Source organism: Schistocerca nitens, chromosome 1 (genome assembly GCF_023898315.1).
Source record: "Schistocerca nitens isolate TAMUIC-IGC-003100 chromosome 1, iqSchNite1.1, whole genome shotgun sequence".
NCBI lineage: Eukaryota > Metazoa > Arthropoda > Insecta > Orthoptera > Acrididae > Schistocerca > Schistocerca nitens.
The window spans coordinates 335014185-335039775 of record NC_064614.1 but is presented as its reverse complement, the minus strand read 5'-3'; the positions used below and the strand labels follow the sequence as shown (position 1 = coordinate 335039775).

The 25591-nt window shown below is 44.2% G+C and overlaps 1 long non-coding RNA gene across 1 annotated transcript in view; it reads left to right on the top strand.

Moving 5' to 3' along the window:
- The first annotated feature begins 2612 nt into the window (after positions 1 to 2612).
- LOC126235579 (uncharacterized) overlaps positions 2613 to 25591 on the top strand; it is a 36465-nt gene continuing 13486 nt past the window's right edge. The window contains exon 1 of the long non-coding RNA XR_007544796.1: positions 2613 to 2740. This is a non-coding gene — a long non-coding RNA (uncharacterized LOC126235579). The remainder of the gene's footprint in view (positions 2741 to 25591) is intronic.

Genomic DNA, 25591 nt, shown 5'->3' with positions numbered 1-25591 from the left:
GTAGTAGGACATCATGTCCATGTCGCAGCAACTAATAGGAAAACGTCTACCGTAGGTGTACGACGAATTTCGGATGTTATTTGAGTTCCACCTACGGTAGAAATTTGCCTGTCAGTTGTTGGGGCAAGGGCACGACGTCCTACTACTGCTCAGTTTTAGTTACATCTGATGATAGGGCTAAGACTCCTAAACTGTGGTAGTGTACAGCGACTTTTGTCGTACAAGTCTTCTATCAATAAAGTATTTTACAATTGTGGAGCATTTGTTTACCATGAACATGATATCCAATAATTGTGATCGAACAAGGCAACTCCAAGAACTGCAAAACGAAATGATAAAGAAGTACACTGCTGGACATTAAAATTGCTACCCCAAGAAGAAAAGCAGATAATAAACGGGTATTCATTGAACAAATATATTATACTAGAACTAACATGTGATTACATTTTCAGGCAATTTGGGTGCATAGATCCTGAGAAATCAGTACCCAGATCAACCACCTCTGGCCGTAATAACGGTCTTGATACACCTGGGCATTCAGTCAAACAGAGCTTCGATGGCGTGTACAGGTACAGCTGCCCATGCAGCTTCAACACGATACCACAGTTCATCAAGAATAGTGACTCGCGTATTGTGACGAGCCAGATACTCGGCCACCATTGACCAGACGTTTTCAATTGGTGAGAGATCTGGAGAATGTTCTGGCCAGGGCAGCAGTCGAACGTTTTCTGTATCCAGAAAGGCCCGTACAGGACATGCAACATGCTGTCGTGCATTATCCTGCTGAAATGTAGGGTTTCGCAGGGATCGAATGAAGGGTAGAACCACGGTCGTAACACATCTGAAATGTGACGTCCACTGTTCAAAGTGCCGTCTATGCCAACATAAGGTGACCGAAACGTGTAACTAATGGCCCCCCATATCATCACGCCGGGTGATACGCCAGTATGGCGTTGACGAATACACGCTTCCAATGTGTGTTCACCGCGATGTCGGCAAACACGGATGCGACCATCATGATGCTGTAAACAGAACCTGGATTCAACCGAAAAAATGACGTTTTTCCATTCGTGCACCCAGGTTCGACGTTGAGTACATCGCAGGCACTCCTGTCTGTGATGTAGCGTCAAGGGTAACCGCAGCCATGGTCTCCAAATATCGACGAACTGTCCGCATCTCGTGGTCGTGCGGTAGCGTTCTCGCTTCCCGCGCCCGGGTTCCCGAGTTCGATTCCCGGCGTGGTTAGGGATTTTCTCTGCCTCGTGATGACTGGGTGTTGTGTGATGTCGTTAGGTTAGTTAGGTTTAAGTAGTTCTAAGTTCTAGGGGACTGATGACCATAGATGTTAAGTCCCATAATGCTCAGAGCTATTTGAACCAATTTTTTTTGTCGTCGAACTGCTCGTGCAGATGGTTGTTGTCTTGCAAACGTCCCCATCTGTGGACTCAGGGATCGAGACGTGGCTGGTCTGGAGCCGCACGACCGCTTTGGCAACTTTTTAATCTTACCTTGGTTCTTTTATATGCTCCTGGTACTGGTGGCGCATTGGATCGTCTGCGTTTTTATAAAGAGGATATTTCTGTGTAATAGTCCTCCCAGTATTCCGTTGTGTGGTGATTTTAACTGTATGTTGCGTCCAACGCATCAATGTAAAATTATAATTTATGTCGCCAATTACATGAATTGGTGACGGCTGAAGTAGCCGAGCATTTCTAGGCGCTACACTCTGGAACCGCGTGACCGCTATGGTCGCAGGTTCGAATTCTGCCTCGGGCATGGATGTGTGTGATGTCCTTAGGTTACTTAGGTTTCAGTAGTTCTAATTTCTAGGGGACTGATGACCTCAGAAGTTAAGTCCCACAGTGCTCAGAGCCATTTGAACCATTTTTGTGAGATGTGGCTGCACTATCCGTTACAGCTATGCGGATAAGATGCCTGTCATGTCGACTGCTAGTGATAAGAGGCCGTTGGGATCCAGCATTGCGTTTCGTATTACCCTCCTGAACCCACCGATTTCATATTCTGCTAACAGTCATTGGATCTCGACCAACGCGAGCAGCAATGTCGCGACACTATAAACCGCAGTCGTGATTGGCTACAATCCGACCTTTTTGAAAGACGGAAACATGATGGTACGCATTTCTCCTCCTTACACGAGGCATCACAACAACGTTTCACCAGGAAACGCTGGTCAACTGCTGTTTGTGTATGAGAAATCGGTTGGAAACTTTCCTCATGTCAGCACGTTGTAGGTGTCGCCACCGGCTCCATCCTTGTGTGAATGCTCTGAAAAGCTATTCATTTGCATATCACACCATCTTCTTCCTGTCGCTTAAATTGCGACTCTGTAGCACGTCATCTTCGTGGTATAGCAATTTTAATCGTCAGTAGCGTAATTGTGTACAGTAATTTTTATATGCAATAGTCCTCCTACAGCCTAAAGAGGCGCCCGCGACGTGCACCACTGTGCAGGGGCCAGTGGTGCTGGAGGCGGCGTGCTGGCCCGTGGCCGTGCCGGTGGCCGTCCCCCACCCGCAGCCGCTGCTGGAAGCGCGACCTCCGCCCCCGGCGCTGCCGCTGCCGCTGCCGCTGCTCAAGGCCTCCGCCGCCGGCTGCAGGAGCCGCCACGACGCGGGCACGCAGACGCCGCACCTGGCGCGCCACAAGGAGAGCGCCGTCTAGCCGAGCGTCCACACCTCTCTCGCCCGAGCTGTCTGCAGCCGCGTTTCTGCGGTTTTACGTAAGTTTTACATAACAGTCGTGACTACTGCAGCTTCATCGTACAAAGACGAGTATCAGCCCTTTTTCTACGACACTGTAAAAACAATCTAAATCAGACTTTACTCTGTCTGTTCAGAAGTATCCGAACACCTATCAGTAGACTGGGGGTCACCATCCCTTACGTTTAGGGTGGTTTAACTCTACTGCGATAGATTCCATTGAGATGTCTGTGGAGGAATGACAGCCCACTTCTCGTCAAGAGGCGCTAGATGGTGCGGACTCGAGTGAGGCCTAACCCATCCCAAAGGTGTTGCACTGGTGTAAGTTCGTAGGCTTCCACGGCCTAGGTCATTTTGTATAAAATAATTTGAGTGTTGGGCCACATCATTGTAACTACTAAAACAGTTGAATTGCCGACGTTTCGGCCGATTTGCAGCTGGCCTCTTCAGGGCGGTTCACTGTAAACCGCCCTGAGGAGGACCGCAGCAATTCGGTCGTAACGTCGGCAGTTTAGCTGTTTCAGTAGTTGAAATGACGCGGTCCAGTACCCAAAGTTATTTGATCTAAAGTGTTGCATTGTTTTCATATCGGGACTATGGGCGGGACAGTCCATTTGAGGAATGTTATTGTCCACAGAATATTGCCTTACAGAGACTGCTTTACGACAGAGTGCACTGTTACACTGATACAAACAGTAATTGTCTCTGAACTGTTCTTTTACTCTACGCAGCACAATGCTGAAAAATTTCATATTCTTTCGCATTTAGCTTTTTCTCAAGCATAATAAGGCCACCACATTCTAAACACTCACATGCAATAACATCACTCCCTCTCTGCTTCACTGTTGGCACTACACATTACGGCAGGTAAGGTACTGCAAGAATTCCACAAATCTCTAACTGACATGGGCAGCCATTCGTCACCCGCGGGATTGATTCACATACTTACTTAAGTTCACGGGTCACCTCGTCACCTAGCGAGACAGCAACGCTCTAGCCCATCAAAGTCAAAACTAGCGTCCATGACGCTACTGTTTATGAGGTAACGCGACTGTATGATGGCACCCGTTTCCCTACACGTCAGGCCAACAAATTATTCCTCAAAACTACGTTCATTTTACGACGGTTGTTCAATAAGAAATGCCCAACCATTTTTAAAGCCATTAATATACATAGACAAACGTCCCTGACGGTTACATTTGATGTTTTTTTCTGTGCGTTGTGAAGTGTCAAACCGGTCTAACACATGGCGGAGCCGTAGTACAGCGTGAAAATAGCATCTAAATACGACTCACGTTACAAGCAGCGTGCCGTTATTGGATACTTGTGTGCAGAAAAAGAAATAGTGGTGAACATCCATAAACGTTTGAGTGCAATGTATTCCGATGCTGCAGTTGATAGGCGTAGGCTGGGCCACGGGTAAAGAAACCTACAGCCTCAGGAAATCCAGAAACAGAGCCCCACGATCAGCCACGCTCAGGACGTTCTGTCACATGCCACTGCTACAGACATGCTGAATCCTGCGGATGCCATTATTAGTGCCAACCGGTACATCACAACTCGACAATTGGCTCTACAGTTGTCAGCTCGCATTCGAAGTGCGTCTGCAGTGATCGAGAATCTTAGATGTGCAAAGAGGTGCTCACGATGTGTTCCACGAGTGCTCACAGCGGACCCCAAGATACAAAGAAAGGCAATGTCATCTGAGTTGCTGGAGCGTTTTGAGACAGACGGAGAGGCCTCTCTGTCATGCATCGTTACGGGGGACGAAAGCTGAATGCACAACTTTGCGCCGGAAACAAAAAGGCAGTCAAAGGAGTGGCATCATCCTCATTAAACACAAAAGAATAAATTCAAGAAACCCTCTCTGCCGGAAAAGTCATGGTGGCAGTCTTCTGGGAAAGTGATGACGTCATTCTCGTGTATGTGATGCCAAGAGGGTCAACCATCAATTCACAGGCATACGTCAAGACCCTGAATAAATATAAGAACCGTTTCCGACGTGTTCGATCGGACAAGATCGGACAAGAATCTTGCCACAACACGCTAATGCACGACCACACACAAGTTTGAGAAGCCGAGAACACATCGTCAAATTGGGTTGGACATCATTCCCTCATCCACCCTACAGCCCAGACCTGGCATTCTCGGACTTCCATCTCTTTGGGCCGCCTAAAGATACTCTACGGTGAACACACTTTGAAGATGAAGATGACGAGAGTGGCAGTTTAGCAGTGAAAACATGGCTACACCTACAGGACAAGAGCTTTTACCAGCAGGGAATACATGCTCTTCCACAAAGCTGGCGTACGGCCATAGAGCGTAATGGAGACTACGTAGTAAAATAGGACATGAAAAAGACATTTCGATGTACATTGTCACCAAATTCTGACTGATAATAATATATGTGTTCTGAGAAAAATAATTGGGCGTTACTTACTGAACGACCCTCGTGTGTTCACCCCATCTTCAAATATTTACATTTATTTATCCGCCGTGAAGGTTATGTCTTTACTTGCGAAGTTTTACAATAACTCTCTTAAAAACTTCCGTTGCAAACTCCTACAAAGCTGTTAGTACAGAAAAAAAAATGTTCATGAGACATAAATAAATATTAACTTCTGAAGATGGGAACCAGGCATCTTTAAATGTCATCATCGAAGAGATAGTGCTCATAAAACTAACTAGTTACAGCTAATTAAAAAAATCACCTTTAATTTCCACAGCAGCAGTGTTCAAAAACGTTCACAACGGACAAGAATTATTTAGTAAAGTTAATACCAGAAAGAACAGGGAAACAAAACGCGGCTGCGAGAGACGCAATCCCTGTCGACAAGTAATTAGCAGTATTTCTGCGACTTTTGGCCGCAAGCAAGTCATTCAAGTGTTTGAAATTTTGTGTGTAAATATCCTCAAACATTATTTTGAAGGATTTTTTAAATATTTGACAAGAAACACTTTTTATGACTGATCGTAAAAGCATCGGTTGATTCTGTAACACCAAATAAATCACGTGCTCAGACTGGAAAAGTGATTTACGTTTTTGTTCGAAAAGAGCGACGGCAAAATGGCGTGCACGGTGTAGTAAAAACTTTCACCGGTCTGCGACGTGCGCTGCGAACCCAAGGCGAACCGAGTGTCAGCGAAAGTATTCGAGGAATGCGTCCCGGGCGGAGTACAATGCTAGCGCCATATTCTTTCCCGCAAGAATTTCTTCCGCAGGCGGGATTGAAAGCAGTCACAGCCGGGTCCGGCCCGCGGGCGGCTGGCGGCCACCCGTGGTGTGTAAAGCCCTTTGGAGCTCACGAGTGATGTCTTCCGCTGATTTCATGCGATCTTTGACTACCACTCACCGCAACGCTCGACCGTCCGTTAGCTGTGATAGCTCCGTCGACTTTGCACTTCACAATCACATTACCAGCAATCGACATGAAGAGCCTTACAAAGGATGAAATGTCCCCGATTGACTTTTTACTCAGGTGACATCCAATGACAGAAACACGTTCGGAGTCACTGATTTTTCCTTGACAATCGATTCTGCTTCCAACTCCGGTCACTTACGTCTAGTGATCAGTTCCGCATTACATAGCGGTGTCCAGATACATTTGATCAGGTAAATGATTCACATCAAATATAAATAATGCGTTCCGACAGTTGCCAACATTTGTTACAAGCAGTGATCGTTCTATTAGTGACCATGACAATTGTCCTCTTTCTAAAATTCTTTCCTAACCTTCCCTTTCTAGCATCACCGGTATCAATATTTATACATCACTAACATTATTGGGAAAAGGCAGCCAGACTATCTATGTTCACTTTTCAACACAGCTGAAATTTAGTTACCTGTATGAACTGAGCTCAACGAGGTCCTCGCTTGCATAAAACGTGAAATAAAGTAGTGTTATGGCCGAAGCAATAGATAAGTGTTTTATAAAATAAAATGTATTTGGTACGAGTTGTCACTGCATGCTCAATAAGTGCTGTCTCGTCATTATGCGATCTTCTACATATATTGCTGCTTTTCGCATCCACTTACACCTCCTCCTGTCTTGATACACCTCTCCCTGAAGTCCACTCACGGTCTCTGCGTTCCACTGTGATATGTACGTCTATAGTCTCTATGTCCTCTATCACGGTTCAGCGCAAACATAGTGACTCATCTTGTCACTTCTAAAACTAATCAGTTTACTCTTCCTGTTGGTGTAATGAAGAACTCGATAATTTCTGTAAGCAGGTTTCACGTTTCAAACCAAATACCTTCTTTATTGTGGGTTGGATACAACTCAGTTCCATTCCGAAGCTGACTGCACCTCCAACCCGACTGAACTCCATGTCCGTTCGGAACTCGGAGACACGGTGACCTGGGCACTCTGGCTCGGACCCAACCATCCAGAGGCAGCTCTTGCGCACTGGCCACGACATCTCTGCACAAGGAAGGAACCGACCAACGTCCGTTATGATGACCAACTGACGAGGTCCAGAAACGGCCAAAAGACCAAAATACACGTCGCCTGATGAGACGACCAACCGAAGGACGAAGCAACGGTCGTACGGCTCCATTCTCCTTCCATTGGACGGTTCATGTGTGGTGTGTCGCCAGCGGTCGGCGAGCACTGGTTGTCCGCACCTCACTAGCGCTCCGTCCCCGACTGCGCTGCTCGTATGTCCCCCGACTGACTATTGCTAGCCCGTCCGCTACTGAACTCCTGACACACGACAACCCGGAAACACTGTCGGTTGCTCCAGAGATGGTACGACGGTGAACTTATCGATAAGCGCTTCTGCTGCCACTCACGGGCAGCTAAAGCAGGAAGTTAGTGACGCCAGTAAATGGAATAAGAAACGAGGCAGCGTTACCGTAGGAGAAGATGACAAACGAGAAACGGCATAAACACGAGCCGCCGACGGCTCAGCGACTTTGTCTCGTAATGCAACGGGAACAGTCCTGGCCAGGCAAAATTTCGGCTAAGCATTGTCTTTCAGCGTAATATGTGCAACAAAACTGTTAGCTTTGCCTTAACCTTCAGAAAAAAGTTCCAGGAATTCTGTTAGCAAGCTAGCTACAGTGTCTTTTGCATTGAATGGAGGCGCTGGCAACACATTGTCCTCAAAGTTAAAGCCAAACAAATCAAAAGAATCAAGACCAAATATGTTCTCACACTCGTGTAAAATCACTGTTCACATATTTGAGGGATTGATGGCAGGCAAAGTACATGTCCTGAGAACGTGAATGTCCTGTCGATTACAAGCCGTTAATTGCGGGCAAGTTTGAAACAGGCTTGGGTTGGTTGGTTGGTTTGGGGAAGGAGACCAGACAGCGAGGTCATCGGTCTCATCGGATTAGGGAAGGAAGTCGGCCGTGCCCTTTGAAAGGAACCATCCCGGCATTTGCCTGCAGGCTTGGGGAACCTACCAGTTCATATGTGTGACGATTTAGCAATGTGACACAGGCACCCGTGTCCAACTGAAATTTCACGTTTCCCAAAAGTAAGTAAATGAACAAAAAGTTTGTTTGACTGACGTATCACTGTAGAAACTGCACTTGAAATATACTGCATTAATGACATGGGCCTTGTGAGTGGAGTTTTGTGAGTGGGCTGAATTCTTATGTTTGTTCCGTTGCAAACTTACAGATTGCACAAGTTCTTTCCTTCCACAAGCGTAACACTGAACATGGCGGGAGGGGCAGTCTTTGCGTTTGTGCCGTGTATAACAGCGAGGGCAAGACTTAATTTTGTTCGCCTGTGTAGCTGCCTGCTTAGCGAATTGCGTACTTGGCTTGGGGAGGTTGTTTACTCAGCGTTGTTAGCGCACGCCGTCGGTGCGGAATGGAGCGATGACAACTAACGACTCAACTCGACAAATAGTTGGCCACTCAAATGTATGAGCCGACAAGGCACCGCAATCATACTACCTGGAATTTGCACTACCTGCTGAAATGTTGGATCGGACTGTTGCAAAACTGTTCTCTGATTTTGACATCACGCACATAGTACATGATCGCATCAAGCAAAATAATATCTGAATATAAAGCACCGCAAGCACATTTGAATTTGCATTTCCTTGTCATACCCTGAAAATCTGTTACCCAGTTGCGATATGTTTGTTCCGGCCGATTTTTGCAATTAAAGAACTGATACCTAGCTGCTGCCACATTCACTAGAAGGTCATTATAATTTGTTAGGTACTGTATAATACTGTCATAGGCAAATTCACTCGGAGTGGCGTTAGGAAAAAGTTTTTGAATGAGGCGGAACCTTCACTTGCTGCAGTTGAAAAAGGATAGGAAAGTTTCAAAGCATCAGGGACGTTGTGAGCTACAATATTCCCAGTGAACTGGTGCAGCCACTGGAGCCATTCCTCCTATTGTTCAATAAACCGTCGAAAAGGTGGTATAGCAGCTGTAGTAGGCGGTGCTTGTTTCGGCGGGCGGGCAGCGTTGGCCAGTAGCTGCTGCACTGTTCTGAGCAGGGTAGATATTTGTTGACCCTCGAACTGAAACAGCCGGCCGCGGTGGTCTAGCGGTTCTAGGCGCTCAGTCCGGAGCCGCGCGACTGCTACGGTCGCAGGTTCGAATCCTGCCTCGGGCATGGATGTGTGTGATGTCCTTAGGTTAGTTGGGTTTAAGTAGTTCTAAGTTCTAGGGGACTGATGACCACAGATGTTAAATCCCATAGTGCTCAGAGCCATTTGAACCATTTTTTGGAACTTAAACATCTGCATTAGCTGTGTGGCATCAAACGCTTGCGGCCGCGTCGCCTGAGCAGGGGGCGGACTGGAGGGGCGGGAATATGGGAAGACAGAAATGTATTAGATAGATAAGGAAAGCAAAACAGGCAAAAATAAGTACAAAGAAAGTTTCTGCGACACCGATCTGAAAATGCTGATTAGCAAAAACGATAAGAAACTGTTAAAGCAATATGCGCCCCTACAACGTAAAGACAAGAGAGACTTAAGGTGCCATAAAAAAAAAATCAGAAGTTCGTAGCCATCAGACACGGAGATTGCTTGTTTCTAACACCTCTTCATCATTTGTGAGATTTTGCCCACTCGTTGCTTATAGAGTGCCTGAAGGATGCTGTGTTCTCGTAATGCTATACAACAAAACAAATAATATTTGTAGTTTTATTTCTAGAAAGCAAATTGACAATACTTAACTTTTACTACCGCACACTATCGAGAAGCGAAATGAAAACAATGACGCTCTTGCTATACACAAAATGCAAGTAAGCACTTGATCCCGATCACGACAATCTGATAGCGTAGCACTGAACCCGTTGCAGACTCGACCGATCTGAGCTGCCGAGGCTAGCAGGAGCGGCGTTTATATTCACTTCTTTCAGGTGTCGTTCTTGGCGCAGCGCTGTCCAATTCCGCGCACAATTGGCCGACGTTTCCTGTCCGCCTTCTCTGCTGTAGCGTTCCACATCTTCGTTCCGGCTATTGTGGTCACGCCAGAACATTCTTTACAATGGCAAAAGATTCCAAACTAGTCTCCCATTCGAATCTCCGAGAGGGGACTGCCAAGGGGAAATGTCCATTAGAAAAAGTTGGAATAATCAACGACACGTTAACATACCATGAATCTGTGCATGGGATGTATAATTGTGTTCATTGAAGTGAAAGGAAAGAGGACAAATATTTTTGGTCAGTCGAATACTGGGTAATATTAACAACTGCAGTAAATGGTACAGTGGGAGTATGATTCGTTATGAATAGGAAACAAGCACTGGCAGTGAGCTATTGTGAGCATTTCAGTGACAGGACTGTTATCATAACATTCGATAGCAAACCAACGCCGACAACGGTAGTTCAGGGGTACATGCCGACATCCTAAGCAGAAAATGAAGATATAGATAAGGTATATGAGGATCTCGAAGATGTTATTCACTACCTAAAGGGAGGTGGAAATCAAATAATCAATGGGGTTTGGAACGCTTTTGTGAAGAAGGAATAGAAGAAAGTGTTACAGAAGGATATGAACAGGAATGACAGACAAGAAAGTCGAATTGAGTTCTGCAATAAATTTCAAATGGTAACAGCGAATGTTCTGTTGAAGAATCACGAGAGAAGGAGGTATACATTGAAATGCCTAGAGAAAGGGGAAGATTCCAGCTGGATTATGTGATGGTCAGACAGAGATTTCAAAATCAAGTGTTTGTAAGGCATACCCAAGAGTAGATATAGAGTCAGATTGCAATTTAGTGCCGGCCGTGGTGGCCAAGCGGTTCTAGCCGCTTCAGTCTGGAATCGAGCGACCGCTACGATCGCAGGTTCGAATCCAGCCTCGGGCATGGATGTGTGTGATGTCCTTAGGTTAGTTAGGTTTAGGTAGTTCTAAGTTCTTGGGGACTGATGACCTCAGCTGTCTATTCCCATAGTTCTCAGTGCCATTTGAACCATTTTTGCAATTTACTAATGGTGATGAGTAGACTGTAGGGTGAGAGAAAAAGAAAACAGTATGGAAGGAAGTGATATACTGAAGTACTCAGGAGTGATGAGGCACGTCTGAAGTTCGCGATGTGGAAACTGCGGTAAGGAACGCAGAGTAGGCAGTTCAGTTAAAGACTAGTGGACATCTCCATAAATGACAATCAAAGATGGTGGACAGGTGAAAACGGGTACAACGAAACTAAGTGAGAAGAAACTACGGGTAATAAATGAGATGCTACAATTGATCGACGAAAGAAATAAGTACAAAAATGTTCGGGGAAACATAAGAATACAGCAATATAAATCACTTAGTAACGAAATAAAAAGAAAGTGCATGGCATCATGGCTGCAGCAAAAATGTGAAGTATGTGAAAAATAAATTGTTGTCGGAAGAACTGACTCAGCATATAGAAAAGTCAATACAGTATTAGGTGAAATAAAAAGCGAAGATAGTAAGATAGCCGGCCGAAGTGGCCGTGCGGTTAAAGGCGCTGCAGTCTGGAACCGCAAGACCGCTACGGTCGCAGGTTCGAATCCTGCCTCGGGCATGGATGTTTGTGATGTCCTTAGGTTAGTTAGGTTTAGGTAGTTCTAAGTTCTTGGGGACTGATGACCTCAGCTGTCTATTCCCATAGTTCTCAGTGCCATTTGAACCATTTGATTGTAAGATAATAGCGCAATTAGAATTTCACTGTTAAACGCAGAGGAGAGATGGAATGAGTACATTGAATGTATCCATGAGAGGGACGAGTCTTCCGATGACGTAAGAGTAAATTCGAGTCGCTAGGGAACACGCGTAGTCCTGGGTCAGCGCCGAGTGGGAGGTTGTTAGTTCATCGGCTCACTGCGCTGTCGTGTCGCATCGTTGTTCGGTCCGTTGCATTAGCTGTGGTGTGTGTCTGTTAGCAGCTGTGTAGTCCACTTATAATGTCCGCCATGTTTTCCAACACTGTTCCAAAAAAAGGTACAGTCAGCTTTAGTTTCGATAAATCTATGGGTTCCTTGCAGTCCGGATCTTTGAAGATTCATGATTGGCTTTTCATATAACATCTGATATGCTTCATAATGCGAATATGGATTCTGATAACTGTGTATTTTTCATAAAGTTTTTGGATCCACTACAAGTAGGTAGGTTGCTTTTGCGCCATTGTTCTCGAGTAATCGTTAAGGATCGTGATGGCTCCATAAGTATGGTGAGCTTTGCTAACACGGATCGGGATTATATCAATGTCCGAGAGTTCAGTCTCCCGCCGGAAGTTGACAACAGCTGCTCCAGTTTAGTGATGTGATGGGTAGACGAAGCGAACGATGGCCCGTTCAATACCAGTTAACATATTACAGCGGAATCCGTTCAGTGAAGATATTAGTTAAATGTAACATTTCTTCCCATCTACAGATCTCTAATTACCGCATTCATATCATGTGTAGTGGGCAAGTGGGGAGATGCTTTCTCTACAATAAAAGTGGACACCTGATGTCTAATTTCTCGCGAGGGTATTTGCATTGAAATCCTGTTATGAACAGCGTAGAAAATTATTGTTGGCTGGCCTCGTTTCCACTCCTCACGAGGTTGGTGCCACGTCGTCCCCGGGTGCAATGGAACAACAGAGGTATGCGCAGACGCATGCGATTTTCAGCCTTTACCCTCGCAACTAGGTCCAGAAATTGATGTTCCCTATCCCGCAGTGCAACATAAGAAACGTCGGATACCGGCTAATGAAGAGTTGGATACGTCCACCTCTCGCCCACTCATCACTAAATCCTGTATTCTTGATGGTGTCGATAGAGTGGAAACAGCTACTGAGGTCTCTAGTGTTTCTCCTAGTACTGCTTCAGCGGTTGAGGTAACTCATCCGGAAAAGCCCAAGGGTGGGGAAGTTGAGACTTCTGATATTCCAATGATTCAACACCAGCAAGCTGAGACGTCCTTGAAATTGCCAATTTTGAATATATACTAAGCTAACATACTTTGCACACTTTCACTCTGTGATGTCATACGGAATAATATTTTGGGGTAACTTAACATTTACACAAAAAGTATTCAATGCTCAAAAGAAAGTGGTTAGAATAATGTGTGGGGTTCATAGTCGCACATCTTATAGGCAAAATTGGGAATTCTTCCAACAGCCTCACTATACATTTACTCACTAATGAAATTTGTTGTCAACAACATGGAGCAGTTCAAAAACAACAGTGACATTCATGATTATAATACCAGGAAAATGAAAGACTTACACTATCCTTTACTCAACCTATCTTTGGCACAAAAAGGGGTAAAATATGCTGCTATAAAATTTTTCGACAAATTACTAGATGAAATAAAATGTCTGACAGACAGCAGTAATAGCTTGTAATATAAATTGAAATAATATCTCCTTGACAACTCCTTCCATACCATAGAAGAATTCTTGAATAGGAATAACTAACTCTATAAATATAGTATATGCATTTTGTGCCATTTAAGGGAATGGGGTAATTAATAGAAATATTAATCTTTAACCTTGTATTGAAATACACTCCTGGAAATGGAAAAAAGAACACATTGACACCGGTGTGTCAGACCCACCATACTTGCTCCGGACACTGCGAGAGGGCTGTACAAGCAATGATCACACGCACGGCACAGCGGACACACCAGGAACCGCGGTGTTGGCCGTCGAATGGCGCTAGCTGCGCAGCATTTGTGCACCGCCGCCGTCAGTGTCAGCCAGTTTGCCGTGGCATACGGAGCTCCATCGCAGTCTTTAACACTGGTAGCATGCCGCGACAGCGTGGACGTGAACCGTATGTGCAGTTGACGGACTTTGAGCGAGGGCGTATAGTGGGCATGCGGGAGGCCGGGTGGACGTACCGCCGAATCGCTCAACACGTGGGGCGTGAGGTCTCCACAGTACATCGATGTTGTCGCCAGTGGTCGGCGGAAGGTGCACGTGCCCGTCGACCTGGGACCGGACCGCAGCGACGCACGGATGCACGCCAAGACCGTAGGATCCTACGCAGTGCCGTAGGGGACCGCACCGCCACTTCCCAGCAAATTAGGGACACTGTTGCTCCTGGGGTATCGGCGAGGACCATTCGCAACTGTCTCCATGAAGCTGGGCTACGGTCCCGCACACCGTTAGGCCGTCTTCCGCTCACGCCCCAACATCGTGCAGCCCGCCTCCAGTGGTGTCGCGACAGGCGTGAATGGAGGGACGAATGGAGACGTGTCGTCTTCAGCGATGAGAGTCGCTTCTGCCTTGGTGCCAATGATGGTCGTATGCGTGTTTGGCGCCGTGCAGGTGAGCGCCACAATCAGGACTGCATACGACCGAGGCACACAGGGCCAACACCCGGCATCATGGTGTGGGGAGCGATCTCCTACACTGGCCGTACACCACTGGTGATCGTCGAGGGGACACTGAATAGTGCACGGTACATCCAAACCGTCATCGAACCCATCGTTCTACCATTCCTAGACCGGCAAGGGAACTTGCTGTTCCAACAGGACAATGCACGTCCGCATGTAACCCCGTGCCACCCAACGTGCTCTAGAAGGTGTAAGTCAACTACCCTGGCCAGCAAGATCTCCGGATCTGTCCCCCATTGAGCATGTTTGGGACTGGATGAAGCGTCGTCTCACGCGGTCTGCACGTCCAGCACGAACGCTGGTCCAACTGAGGCGCCAGGTGGAAATGGCATGGCAAGCCGTTCCACAGGACTACATCCAGCATCTCTACGATCGTCTCCATGGGAGAATAGCAGCCTGCATTGCTGCGAAAGGTGGATATACACTGTACTAGTGCCGACATTGTGCATGCTCTGTTGCCTGTGTCTATGTGCCTGTGGTTCTGTCAGTGTGATCATGTGATGTATCTGACCCCAGGAATGTGTCAATAAAGTTTCCTCTTCCTGGGACAATGAATTCACGGTGTTCTTATTTCAATTTCCAGGAGTATATATATATATATATATATATATATATATATATATATATATATATATATAGGATATAAGATGAACATCAACGAAAGCAAAACGAGGATAATGGAATGTAGTCAAATTAAATCGGGTGATGCTGAGGGAATTAGATTAGGAAATGAGACACTTAAAGTAGTAAAGGAGTTTTGCTATTTAGGGAGTAAAGTAACTGATGATGGTCGAAGGAGAGAGGATATAAAATGTAGACTGGCAATGGCCAGGAAATCGTTTCTGAAGAAGAGAAATTTGTTAACATCGAGTATAGATTTAAGTATCAGGAAGTCGTTTCTGAAAGTATTTGTATGGAGTGTAGCCATGTATGGAAGTGAAACATGGACGATAACTAGTATGGACAAGAAGAGAATAGAAGCTTTCGAAATGTGGTGCTACAGAAGAATGATGAAGATAAGGTGGGTAGATCACGTAACTAATGAGGAGGTATTGAATAGGATTGGGGAGAAGAGAAGTTTGTGGCGCAACTTGACTAGAAGAAGGGATCGGTTGGTAGGACATGTTTTGAGGCATCAAGGGATCACAAATTTAGCATTGGAGGGCAGCATGGAGGGTAAATATCGTAGAGGGAGACCAAGAGATGAATACACTAAGCAGATTCAGAAGGATGTAGGTTGCAGTAGGTACTGGGATATGAAGAAGCTTGCACAGGATAGAGTAGCATGGAGAGCTGCATCAAACCAGTCTCAGGACTGAAGACCACAACAACAACATGTGCGTTTCTGGCCTTTGTTTGGTGCTACTTTTACATTACTTTTGAACAATGTGTTGAGAGGTGGGATTGTGCCTGACTCATTTAAAGCTGTCAAAATGTTGTTAATTTCTAAAAGTTCTGGTCGGGCGGCAAATTATAAATTTCGCCTGATTACCTCATTAAATTCTAAGGATGTGGCGATGGCGGTGAACAGATAGCTGTGTGCGTTGTTGGGGAAAGTTGTTGTTGACTATCAGAGTTTTATTCCTGGTCTTACTATTCTTACTACAGTAGGAGAATCTCGTGATATTATGTCAATTCCCACTGTTACTTCTGTTCCTGGTGTTCTGGCATGTCTCGATTTTGACAAGGCTTTCGACTGGATCAAATATGGCTTCCTGTTGCAGATAATGGAAGCCGTTTTCTTCACAGTTGACGCGCACAGGGTCTTGTATAATGTGTTTACAGCTATTCAAGCTTCGGTGGCTGTCAATGGCCAATTGACATCCCCTGTTACAATCCGTAGGGGTTTTCCTCGGGGAAGTCCGCTTTCAGTGTCATTGTATATTCTATGGCTTGAGCCCATTCTTCGAAGAATAGTCGCTCAGTTACAAGGGCGGACACTACTGGGCGAGACGATTTCGGTGCGCAGATTTTCGGATGATGTGATGGAGTAACTACGTTCTACCGCTGAGATTCCATTGCTCAGGGCTACGTTGGGTGTCTTTTGTCTTGTATCTGGTGCCCACGTCAACAAAGACAAGTTTAGATTGCGGAAATTACGGAGTTTTGTTAACACTGTCATTTGGTGGGCGACGATGGCCGATAATAAATCTTTGAGAGTCATAATTGACCGTTCTCCACTCCAAATGGCTACACTTAATTGGAAGCCGATTACGGAGAACACGTAAGGAGCAATCCTGGAACATGATGGTGTTTCCTTAACCTGCTTCAGAAAATTCGGACTCTGGATACCTATGACTGGTGCAAAACGTATTACTCCACTCAGATATTTCGCCATCCCGCGAAGAAGGCTTGGAAACCATAGCAGATGTCTAGTCACTTTTTTTGGAAGTATCACATTTTCCGATTACGACGATACGAGATGATTACGCGTGCGCGTTCTCTCGCGGGAAAGCGTCATGTTATTTGTTCGGCGCATCGCGCTGACTATCTCTCGCAGGATCCACACAGTCACATCTCTGTTATTTTACTGTCTGCGACCAGGCTGTCTTTATCCGTCTGACAGTGTTGGTCGAGTCAGTTTCCAGTTAAAAATGTCTGCTAATTTTATATTGCTGTCAGTTATTTGGGTGTTGATAATCTACAGAGGCAACATCTCACTACCACATTTTTGTTAATGCGCAGTCGAGGGATTGACTGTACAACGGCAGTTGAACGGGCTTGACAGCAAACTTCTTGGAAGACGGTGTGATTTCGTGTTAGCCTTCCTGTTTTACCATTGGCGGTGGCGTCTTGGTCGTATCGCCTGGTACACAACCTATTATCCAGCAGTGAGAATCTCCTTCGTATTGGACATAGTGTCACGGATCACTGTAGTCGCTGACCCACAACAGACACTCTACAAGATAGATTTACCTGTCATGCTCATGAAGCCAACTGGCGCCAACCTATTAGCGTTTCTAACCCGATTCGTTGAGATTGCTTTTTCGCTGATATCCTATTGCGTCCAGACGAATCTTCCTTTCCAAGAGTAAAATCAGATACAATTGGGTGGACGTTAGGCCACTACCTTCATTACTTTGTAGAAGGAGGGAGCGAAAGGGACCCAATCGCCCTTCACTAATATATGGCCATTGAATATAGAACGCATTTGCGGTTACCAAGTTATCGCGACTTATTCGCCAATACGATATAGCAGTGCTTGAGTTATTCTGAGTAGGATACCATCTACAGCTGATGGTTATCCTTATCTGCAATTGCGAATTCAATTAATGTATTCGCCAATAGGAATGCAATTCGTCGTCAAGGTATCGGTTGAGTTAACCAGACCTTGTGGTATTCTCGTCATGATCACATTCAGAAGCGTTGTTAGGTAGGTTAATTCATCTTTGTGGCCATGTTGGTTTTGTTTTTCTTTTTAATTAATAAAAAGAAAATGAACAAAATTGTTGCAGGTAACGAGTAGAAAACAATTTTTATTTTTTTATATTTTTTAAGAAGCGGAGGTCATGTAGGATGAAATTCGATTCCGTTCCATATTTTATTTTATTTTTGTGTAACAAGTTGTAAGGTTTCAAACAATTTAAAGCAAGGAAATCAATAGATAAATTTAAAACAAGCGAGTACCATGGGAGGGACCAGCACAGTGACAGGCCAGTTCAGAGGTATCGAGCCAGGCCACGGGATTCGACCTGTACCTAACTTATCTCCAACATCGCTGAAGCTGACTGTGTCCATTCTTTCCTGTCGGCACAAGAATTCAGTTTCTGTATCGGAAAGAAAAAAGAAATGGTAAAGCGCGTGTCTAGAATGGAGGGAGTTTCTTGTCAGTAAGTGGGGAAAAACACAACGAATATCCCTTCCCACTTAAATTTTATAGTGCAAACTAACATTATTTTCATAATCTTTTAACATAAACAAGGAGAAAAATTTTCGCAGTGAGAGACTTTTGATCAAATTACATATCAGTGCAGTCATTTCATTCATATTATTGTATCGACATGTGTGCAAGTATAATTTATAACCTATGGATCACTCTAAGAATCAGGATGATGTTAATCATTTAAACATGGGAACAATAATTATTGCGACGTACAGCATTTGTAATGAACGACAAATGTTTCAGTGTGCATGGTTTTTTCGGTTAGTTAAATGCGAAACAAACTCGGGTTGCATCCATAAGTGGTTCTGGGTCATCACACAATTTCTCGGCATAATACGCATATTAGTTGTTAGAATAACGTAGAAATCATATATAAAAAGAGAGTACCGGAAGCGAAACTCGATCCACAGTTCTCGAGCTAATGAAACAAAGCGCTTATTTGCTTGGCTGCGATACCACCTTTCATTAGCAATCAAAACGTCCTCAGTTTCGGGCTCCCACCACCGTTAAAATTTTTGAATTAACATCATCATCAATGGTGGCCGAAGGCTCCCGGCATAAGAAGTCCACCTTATTCAGCCAAGCGCCATCTCAAACAGGGAGAAAGAGCAGACAAAGGTTCATGGCAGTCTCTTACCCTTGGGGTGGGAAGCTGATTTTAAATGCGGAAGAATCAGTAATAACCAACGACATGAGGACCCAGAAGGATATAGAAACCACAGCGATTAAGACCCATAATGTACATGCACAGAAGATGTGGCCTGTAACTGAAAATGTGTAATAATGATCTCTCCATCGGCAAAAGATTCGGCTCTTGTACCCCCCCCCCCCCCCATCCACATTTGGATTTCCAGGAGCGGACTGCCAAGGGGCAGGTGACCATGAGAAAAAGAATGAATAACTAACGAAAGGATGACCTTCTATGAGTCGCGGCGTGGAATGACAGATGTTTGAAAGCGGTAGGAAAGCTAGAAAATCTGAAAAGATAATGCAGAGGCTGAATATTGATATAGTGGGAGTCAGTGAAGTGAAATGGGTAGAAGACAAGGATTTCTTGTCAGATGAGCATAGGTTAATATCAATAGCAGCAGAAAATGGATTCGTTATGAACAGGAACGTAGGACAGACAGGTCTCATCAGAATAGACAGAAAAACAACACCGACAACGATAGGTCAGTAATACATGCCAAGGTCGAAAGCCGAAAATGAAGAGACAGGTAAGTATTTGAGGATACTAAATGGGTAATTCAGTACTTAATGAGAGATGGAAATTTAATAGACAGCGGAGACTGAAAAACTGTTGTAGGGGATGGAGCAGAAGAGAGAGTTATTGGAAAATAGGGGCTTGGTACTAAGAATGAGAGGGGAGGAATTATAAGTTCTGTAGTAATTTTCAACTATTAATAGCTACTACACTGTTCAAGGTGGGGAGATATACTTGGAGAACGCCATGAGGTATAGAAGGATTTCAGTTAGATTACGAGGGCAGTTCAATAAGTAATGCAACACTTTTTTTTTTTTTTGAAACGGGGGTTGTTTTATTCAGCATTGAAATATACTAGGTTATTCCCCAATCTTTTACCTACACAACACTATTTTTCAACGTAATCTCCATTCAATGCTACGGCCTTACGCCACCTTGAAATGAGGGCCTGTATGCCTGCACGGTACCATTCCACTGGTCGATGTCGGAGCCAACGTCGTACTGCATCAATAACTTCTTCATCATCCGCGTAGTGCCTCCCACGGATTGCGTCCTTCATTGGGCCAAACATATGGAAATCTAACGGTGCGAGATGGGGGCTGTAGGGTGTATGAGGAAGAACAGTCCACTGAAGTTTTGTGAGCTCCTCTCGGGTGCGAAGACTTGTGTGAGGTCTTGCGTTGTCATGAAGAAGGAGAAGTTCGTTCAGATTTTTGTGCCTACGAACACTCTGAAGTCGTTTCTTCAATTTCTGAAGAGTAGCACAATACACTTCAGAGTTGATTGTTTGACCATGGGGAAGGACATCGAACAGAATAACCCCTTCAGCGTCCCAGAAGACTGTAACCATGACTTTACCGGCTGAGGGTATGGCTTTAAACTTTTTCTTGGTAGGGGAGTGGGTGTGGCGAAACTCCATTGATTGCCGTTTTGTTTCAGGTTCGAAGTGATGAACCCATGTTTCATCGCCTGTAACAATCTTTGACAAGAAATTGTCACCCTCAGCCACATGACGAGCAAGCAATTCCGCACAGATGGTTCTCCTTTGCTCTGTATGGTGTTCGGTTAGACAACGAGGGACCCAGCGGGAACAAACCTTTGAATATCCCAACTGGTGAACAATTGTGACAGCACTACCAACAGAGATGTCAAGTTGAGCACTGAGTTGTTTGATGGTGATCCGTCGATCATCTCGAACGAGTGTGTTCGCACGCTCCGCCATTGCAGGAGTCACAGCTGTGCACAGCCGGCCCGCACGCGGGAGATCAGTCTTGCTTGACCTTGCGGCGATGATGACACACGCTTTGCCCAACGACTCACCGTGCTTTTGTCCACTGCCAGATCACCGTAGACATTCTGCAAGCGCCTATGAATATCTGAGATGCCCTGGTTTTCCGCCAAAAGAAACTCGATCACTGCCCGTTGTTTGCAACGCACATCCGTTACAGACGCCATTTTAACAGCTCCGTACAGCGCTGCCACCTGTCGGAAGTCAATAAAACTATACGAGACGAAGCGGGAATGTTTGAAAATATTCCACAAGAAATTTCCGGTTTTTTCAACCAAAATTGGCCGAGAAAAAAATGTGTTGCATTACTTATTGAACTGCCCTCGTACATCATGGGCAGGCAAAGATTCCGAAATCTGATACTGCATTGTAAGGCGCACTCCGGAGAAGATATACACTCAGATCACTGTTTAGTTATGATAAAGAGTAGGCTGCGGTTTAAAAGATTAGGCCGAAGAGTCAGTACGCAAATAAGTGGAATACGGAAGTAGTCAGGAATAAAGAGATACACTTGAAGTTATATGAGTCTGTAGACACTGCGATATGTAATAGCTCAGTTGAAAATTCAGTTGAAGAGGGACGGACATCTCTAAGTAAGACAGTCACAGAAGTTGAATAGAAAAAAACATAGTTTCAAAGAAGGTAACTGCTTAGAAACCATGGGCAACAGAAGAAACACTTCAATTGATCGTTGAAAGAGGTAAGTACAAATATTTTCAGGGAAATTCAGGAGTACAGAAATGCAAGACGATGAGGAATGAAATAAGTAGGAAGTGCAGCGAAGCTAAGGCGAGATGGTTGCATGAAACATATGAAGAAGTGTAAAATGAAGTATTAGACTCAGAATTTAAAACAGTTTTGGAAGACTTAAGATCGAATAAGGCAGAAAGGACAGACATCATTCCATCAGAATTTCTGAAATCATTGTGTACGTGGCAACAAAACAAATATTCACGTTGGTGTGTAGACTATTTCAGTCTGGCGATAGATCATCTGACTTTCGGGAAAACATCATCCACAGATTTCCAAGGTTATCAAAAGTCGACAAGCCAGAGAATTATCGCACACTCAGCTTAACAGCTCATTCATTCAAGGTGCTGACAAGAATAATATACAGAAGAATAGAAAATAAAATTGAAGATGTGTTATGTGACGATTAGTTTTGCTTTAGGAAAGCTAAAGACATCTAGAGGCAATTCGGACGTCACGGTTGATAACGGGAGCAAGACTAAAGAAAATCAAGACACGTTCTTAGGATTTTCCGACCAGTAAAAAGTGTTCGACAGTGCAAAATGGTGCAAGATGTTGGAAATTCGGAGAAAAGTAGTGTGAAGTACAGGAAAAGACTGGTGATATACAATATATTCTAGAGCCAAGAGAGATCAGTAAGAGTGGAAGACCAAGAAAAAGTGCTGGGATTAAAGATGGTGTAAGACTCGTTACGAACCTCTAGGACTTGTATAGGGGAGTGAGTACATAATATTTGTAATATGAACCCACGTCCAGAAAAGCCCCGTTTCAGTTCTCCAAAAGTTTCAGTTCAGATGTTTAATTCATCTGCTTATGGCTGAAGAATTGAGTTAGGCGTGGTGCAGTACAATTATTAGAAAACAATTACAACTCCAACATAGCCTAACATGTAATGTTTAAGTCTCTATACAAACAAGTGTGCTTAAGAAATAAGCTTATCCCTTAAGCACATTTGTCTGTATTGACACTTAAACACTACGTGTATACATTATCACAAAACGAAAACGAACCCGATATGCTACACATACAGAACGTAATGTTTGTATCGGGAATTTACGGACACCCTTTATACACTGAAGGAGCAATGACGGAAAGGAAAGAAAGATTCAAGAGTGAGATTAAAATTTGAGGTGAAAGGATAACAATGATAAGATTCGCTGATGACTTTGCTATCCTCGTGAAAATGAAGAAGAATTTAAGGATCTTCTGAATGGAATCAACAGTCTACTGAATATAGAATATGGATTGAGAATAAATCGAAGAAAAACGAAACTAATGAGAAGCAGCAGAAACGAGAACAGCTAGAAACTTATCAAGACTGATGATCATAAAGTAGATGGAATTAACGAATTCAGCTACCAAGGAAGCAAAGTAATCCATGATAGACGGAGCAGAGAGGAAATAAAAAGCAGACTACAACTGGCCAAAAGGACATTCCTGTCCAGGAGTAGTCTACTAGTATCAAACACAGGCCTTAATTTGAAGAAGGAATTTCTGAGAATGTGCGCCTGGAGCCCAGCATTGTATGGTAGTGAAACATGGACTGTTGAAAAACGAAAAGGAGGGAATCGAATCATTAGAGATGTGATGCTAGAAAGGAATATTGGAAATTAGGCAGACTGATCAGGGAAACAATGTTCACTGGAGAATCGGCGAGGAAAGGAATAAATCGATAAGGATAACACACAATAACAAGGCACAGAATGATAGAACATGTATTAAGAAGTCAAGGAATAGCTTCCATGGTACTTCCATGAAGCTGTAGAGTGTGAAATCTATAGAGGAAGAGAGAGATCGGAATATACCCAGAAAATAATTGAGGACTTAGGTTGCAAGCGCTACTGTGAGAAGAAGTGGTTGGCACAGGAGAGGAATTCGTGGGGGATGCATGAAACCATTCAGAAGACTGTTGACTCGAAGAAAAGAAAATTGAAAACATTTGGGATCCAGTATTAGACTCTGAATTTAAAAGAGGTTGGAACATTCGATATGAAGTAAAGCTGAAGGAATAGATTACTTTCCGTCGGAATTTATAAAATTAATGGAGGCAGTGGCAACCAAGCTAGTATTTAACGTTGTGTGTGTAACCTATGACACTGGTGACTTGCTATCAGACTCTCGGAAAAATATCATTCACGGAATTGCGAAGGCAGTACCCGCCGATATGTGCGAGAACTTTTGCACAATCAGCTTAAGAGCTCATGCAACCAATATGCTGACAAGAATAGTATATACAAAGACAGAGAAAGAAAATTCGTATTTGTTGGATGACGATCAGGTTAGTTTTATTAGAAGTCACCAGAGAGACAGTTGTCACGTTGGGCTTGATAACGGAAGCAAGATTGAAGAAAAATCAAGAATGGTCATAGGATTTGTCGACCTTGAAAAAGCGTTTGATACTGTGAAACGGTACAAGACGTTCGAAAATCTTAGAAAAATTGGAGTAAGCAAAAGGGAGAGACAGATGATATACGACACGAGTACTTACAAGAACCAAGACGGAACAATAAGACTGGAAGACCAAGAGCGAAGTACTCGGATTAATAAGAGTGTAAGAAAGGGATATATTCTTCGGCCCTATTGCTCAGTCTACACATAGAAGAAGCGATGACTGGAATAAAAGAATGTTTCAAGAGTGGGAAGATGAGATTCGCTGGTGACTTTGCTATCCTTCGTGGAAGTGAAGAAGTCATATTGGACCTGTTGAATGGAATGACCAGTCTGATGAGTACAGAATATACATCAGGAGTGAACAGAAGACAAACGAAGTAATGGAGAGCATCATAAATGAGATTATTGATAAACATGATCTGTGGAAGGAATGATCATTCCAATGAGTACAATATATGGACTGAGAATACACTAAAGAAAGACGAAGGTAATGACAAGTAACAGCAACAAATAGCGCGAAAACTAACATGAAAACTGGTGATCGCGAAGCAGACGAAGATAATGAATTCTTCTTCCCTGGAAGCAAGATAACCCATACGGACGAAGCAAGGATGATATAAAAAGTAGATCAGCACTGGCAATGAGGATATTACTGTCCAGGAAAAATCTATTGTTGTCGGACTTAGATGTTAATTTAACAAAGAAATGTATGAGAATGTACGTTTGGAGCACAGACTTGTACGGTAGTGAACCACAGACATTGGAAAAACAGGAAGGGAAGAGAATCGAAGCGTTTGATATGTGACGCTACAGAACTATGCTGATAATTAGCTGGATAAAGAATGAGGGCGTTCTTCGCAGGAGCGGTGAGAAAAGGAACGTATTTAAAACACTGACAAGAAGATGTAACAATATGAGAGGACGTACGTTAAGACATTAGCGAGTAACCTCCATTGTACTAAAGGGATCTGCAGATGGTGCAAACCGGAGGGGGGGGGGGGGGGGTTACGGTTATGATTGGCATACATTCAGAAAATAATTCAGGACGTAGTGTGAAAGGGCTAGTAGGAAATGAAGAGCTAGTGGAAGAGTGGGATTTAGGGAGGGAAGCATAAGGCAGTCAAAGAAAAGAAACCGTTTTGATGCACACAATCTACGTTCTCATCTGTAGCAAGCCTTAGCTGGGCTTTGGAACTAACTTATCATTGGTCCTACCCACTGGGTAAGTTAATTTTCTGATTCTCAGGAAGTCACAAACAACAGATTAAAAAGATGGTATACATACGAGGAGGGCTCGGCTTACACATATAACACGTCGTCTGATTTCCTCAAACTACTTAGGACGAATACTAGGGTGTTTTCTTTGAATATGACAAAAAACGGTTGAAATGGCTCTGAGCACTACGTCATAAGTCCTCTAGAACATATAACTACTTAAACCTAACTAACCTAAGGACATTACACACATCCATGCCCGAGGCAGGATTCGAACCTGCTACCGTAGCGGTCTCGTGATTCCAGAATGAAGCGCCTAGAACCCCTTGGCCACACATGCCGGTTTGAATATGACACC